This window comes from Chrysochloris asiatica, unplaced genomic scaffold, assembly GCF_000296735.1.
Source record: "Chrysochloris asiatica unplaced genomic scaffold, ChrAsi1.0 scaffold00063, whole genome shotgun sequence".
Lineage (NCBI taxonomy): Eukaryota > Metazoa > Chordata > Mammalia > Afrosoricida > Chrysochloridae > Chrysochloris > Chrysochloris asiatica.
In genome coordinates this window covers 2,495,288-2,500,232 of record NW_006408581.1, presented here as the reverse complement: position 1 = coordinate 2,500,232, position 4,945 = coordinate 2,495,288, and positions in this window count along the sequence as shown.

The following is a 4,945-nucleotide window of genomic DNA, read 5'->3' as shown; positions in this document are numbered from 1 at the left end:
TATATATAATAACATAAAATTCAATTCTAACTTTGTCTAGCATAATGCAAACCTCTGCTGTGACAATATGCATTCATACGTAAATTTTTGTCATGGAATTTGTTTTTGTACAAGGGACCTAAATGAACATGCCATTTGGGAGATGGGAGAGTAGTAACTGTATGTGTATTCAGATCTGTTGGGCTAATGATGTTCTCAAATATCTCATCAGTTACGGTAGTTACAGATTCAAAGTATATGTTGTTGTTTTTACTGTTAACTGCTTTTGAGACAGTCTCAACTCTTAGTGACCCTGTGTCATAGTGGCCCTTTTCCAAAGCTATAAATCTTTATGGGAGCAGAAAGACTCATCTTTTTCCTGAGGAGTGGCTGGTGGGTTTGAACTGCCAATCTTGTGGTTGCAGTCCAGTGCTTAGCCTATAAAGCTACCAGTGCTCCTAGAATACAAGTTATCTGCTTCCAAAGCACAATGGTGGAATAGGCTACAAGGCAGACATTTCTATTCAGATGGGAGCAGTTGGAGGGAAAGAAGAGATAAAAAGCAAGTTAAAAATCCATCAGAACAATTTTATAGTATTCTCAAGGCATCAAAATAATCCCCTGTTGTCTGAGACCATCTAGACAATGACCATTCCTTCCAGACTCTGGGTGTTGGCCAAGAACTTTGGATTCTGGGTAAAAGCTCCTCAACCCTGGCCTTCAGTTCTGCTTTCCAAGCCCATTGGAATGACAAGTTTGTTTCCTTGGCTTTGGTCAGCCCCATTCCTCTAGTCCCTTTGAGTTCCTTGAAAGTCCCTTTTCTTTTACACCTTCAGACATGGTAGTCCCATCCACTCAGCCTTTGGCAGTGGGTGGATAGCAATCCCACACTTTGGAACCAAGTTGGTAAATACACTGACTTCTTGAAATTTTGGAAACTGGTCCCATCCTTAGAAATCTCAGAGGTCATGGTTCTACCACCTGAGAGCCCAGAATTCATGATCCTAGTTTTTGAGACTGAGACGCTCTACTTCCATGATCTTTTTCTCTTCAGTTTTTGCTTCCTGGCTCTTTAGTCTCTAGACAAGGACAGCCGTGTCTCCACTCTGCTGGAATAAGAACTACAAAGCTCCTTAGCTCTATTGATAAGTACCCAGAGGCCTCCCTCTGCAACAGTATGTTTGGCCTGGAGACACTCAGCTTTAGCTCGTGGTTCAGAGAACCTAACTCCACACACAAATTCCCAGAGTCACCCCACACTACCAGGATGCCCCCTGCACAAAGGAACTCAGCTTTCTTGCCCTGTGGCTCAGCTCACATGATGCAGTTTCTTTACTGCTTTTTGCCTTCTGTGACATCTCTAGTATTACAACTCTCCTCACTTCCTTCTTAAGAATTGCCTTTGACATCTATAATTCCACCAACAATCTCTTCAAGGAAATCTGGGCTTTTAATATTAGGCAGCTTAGTGTTCTTCCAGTCTCTGTTCATTACTTACTTCCTAAATCACTTCCACATTTTAGGTTATCTGTTAGAGCAGCTCCCCACTTTCCTGGTACCAAAGTCTGTCTTATTTATCCAGTACAGCTATAATAAACAAATTTATTCTCTTACAGTTAGGGAAGCTAGAATTTCAAACCTAGGAAATGGACTGTGGAAAATGGTCATCTCCTTTCAACATCTGTACGAATGATATTCCATGGAGATCTCTGTATGTCTTGACCTCAACCTTCCCCTGGATTAATGAATTTCACAGTTCAGGGATCCCAGGTACACAGGACACATTCCACTCCCGGCTCTTCTATATTGGTGTTAGCTGTTGTTGTTTTTAAGTACTGTGGAGTTGGTTCCAACTCATAGTGACTCTGCACAGGGTTTCCGGGGCTGTAAATCTTTATAGGAGCAGAATGCCTCATCTTTCTCCCATGGAACCGTTGGTAGTTTTGAACTGCTGATCTTGAAGCTGGCAGCCTGACTCGTAACCACTACGCTACCAGAGCTCTGTCCCAAGTATGCGTTAGTTAAGTTTAAGCACTGGTGGGGCGAGAGAGGGTTAGAATAGAATAGGTGATGTTGAGCTGGTTCTGACTCATACTGACCCTAACCACAAGAGATCAAAACACTACCCAGTCCTGCACCATCCTCACAACTGATGTTATGCTTCAGCTCATTGCTGCTGCCACTGTGCCAAACCATCTCCTTGGGGGTTTACCTTCTTTTTGCTGACCCTACACTTTTCCAAGCATGATGCCTTCTCCAGGGAATAGCTCTTCCTGATAACACGTTTGAAGAATGAGAGAGGAAGTCTTGCCAGTCTTGCTTCTAAGGAGCATTTCATCTGTACTTCTTCCAACACAGATTTATTTTTTCTGCTGGAAGTCCATGGTACTTTTAATATTCTTCTCTAACACCATAACTCAAATGCATCAATTTGAGTTTGTCCAACTTTCGCATACCTATGAGGCTACAGATAATATGATGGTTTGCATCAGGTGCACCTTAGCCCTCAAAATGACATCTTTATATTTGAACACTTTGAAGAGGTCTTGAGCAACAGATTTGCCTAATGAAATGCGTCATTTGATTTCTTGACTGCTGCTTCCATGAGTGTTGATAGTGGATCTAAGCACACTAAGTCTTAGACAACTTCAATCTTTCTTTTCTCCATTTGTTGTGCTGTTATTTATTGGTCTAGTGGTGAGGATTTTTGTTTCTTTTACATTGAGGTGCAACCCATACTGATGACTGTAGTCTTCAATATACATTAGTAAGTATTTTAAGTTCTCTTCGCTTTCAGCAAGCAAGGTTGTACTCATCTGAGTATCACAGGTTGTTAAGAAGTCTTCCTCCAATACTGATGCCATGTTCTTTTCTTCTCTGTTTATTTTCTCAGCATACAGAATTAATAAGTATGGTGAAAGAATAAAACCCTTTCCTGATATAAAACCATTTGGGGTTTCCTTGTTCTGTTCGAACGACTGCCTCTTGTTTCATGAGCACAATTAAGTGTTCTAGAATTCCCATTATTCATAATGTCATTTCCACACAATCAAAAGTCTTTGCATATTCGATAAGGCACAGGCAAACATCTTTTTGGTATTCTCTGCTTTTAGTCCAGATCCATCTGAGATATGAAATGAGATTTTTTTTTTTTTTTTGTAGCCTTCCTGGAGTCTTGATCCAAGATGTAGATGCATTTCATGGGGATAGAATTATTGCATATCTTATATTACTTCTGGTCTCACTACATTCTTAAAACTGATGTAATGATAATGTTAAAATGAAAAATTTTAGTCAACTTCTCTTCATTAGCATTAGCAAGGTATTTTCTCTCCAAAATGGTATCTCTATAATTCCTTCCTTTAGATTGGAAATAACAACAGCTATCATAGATCCATTTTGGAAGAAGTGCAGCCAGAGTGCTCCTTGGAGACCAAGATGGCCAAACTTCATCTCTCATACTTCGGACATATTGTCAGGAGAGACTAGTCACTGGAGAAGGATATCATGTTTGTTAAGGTAGAGGGTCAGAGAAAAAGAGGAAGACCCCCCCAGCGAGATGGATTGGGCAAGTGGCAGCATCGATGGACTCAAGCATGGCAACAGTAGTGAGGTTGGCCCAGGATTGGGCAGTGTTTCGTTCTGCTGTGCATAGGGTTGCTATGAGTTGGTACTGACTCAATGGCACCTAACAACAACAATAACATCATATGGTGTGGAGTCCTGGTGTAGCATTGCAGATTAATGTGCTGGACAGCAAGATCTGTTTGAACCACAAGGTTGGTGATTCAAGCTCACTAGGTGCTCCTTGGAAACATTATACAGGGTCGCTATGAGTCTGAACCAACTTGAAAGTACTTAACAACAACAACAAAAAGTCACATGGTATAGTACTATAGGATCAGCACTTGACTGTGAACCACAAAGTTGGCAATTCAACCCCACCAGCTGCTCCTGTGAAACACTATACAGGGTTGCTATTATGCAGAATGGACTCAGTGGCACTCAACAACAACTACAATCAAATGTGAAAATCAGGCACTGTCGGTTAGGAATTAAATTGCTAACAGCAAAATTGGAAGTTCAGACCCACCAACTGTGCCCCAGGAGAAAAATAAGTGTTGTAGTCTCAGAAATCAAATACAGGGTTGTGATGAATCTGAATCCACTCAATCACAGTGGTTTTTGAAACATTTATGAGGGGGCTTCAAAAAGTTCATGAAAATAGATATAGAAGATAATGAAACTTTCCCATGAATATTTTGAAGTACTCTTGTACTCCTTAAAGTAAAATAACATTCTTTTGATGTTTTCAGAATCTACTCCCCAGAAAAATGCCACTACAAATATGAGTGGCTAGTCAGTGAAATGTACTCAAGGATATAAATACAAATTGTTGGGTGGTACTTCTATGGGAGTTCCTCAAATACTGGGGTGATGCATTATAAGTTCTTTTGTACTTGATCCTTTCCCCTTTTTGTTTCTTGTACCATGAATATGTCTGGTGCTTTAGAAGCTACATTGTAAACAAGGAAGAAGGCAACAAATAATAGAAGCATCCTGGGTTCCTAGATATTTGCATTCTCAAAGAAGTTCTGCTTATTTATCTCTTGGATTTTCTATGACATGAAAGCTAAATAACTACATGATTTGTTTATGGTGCTTTTACTTGGTTTTCTTCAACATGTTGGGATTTATTTTTAATACAGGGGAATTCTATACTCCCTTTTATCAAGTTACGTTTCTAAGAGATACTAACCTGCAAAAATGGTCTCCAAGTGATGGACTTTCTATGTTGTATAACAAATTACCATCTTAAAACTATACCCATTTATTATCTCGATTTTCATGAGTCAGGAATTATATCAAATTCTCACACGATGGCTATCATGGTGTTGTCTGTGCTGCATTTATTTATTTATTTATTTATTTATTTATTTATTTATTTATTTATTTATTTATTTAT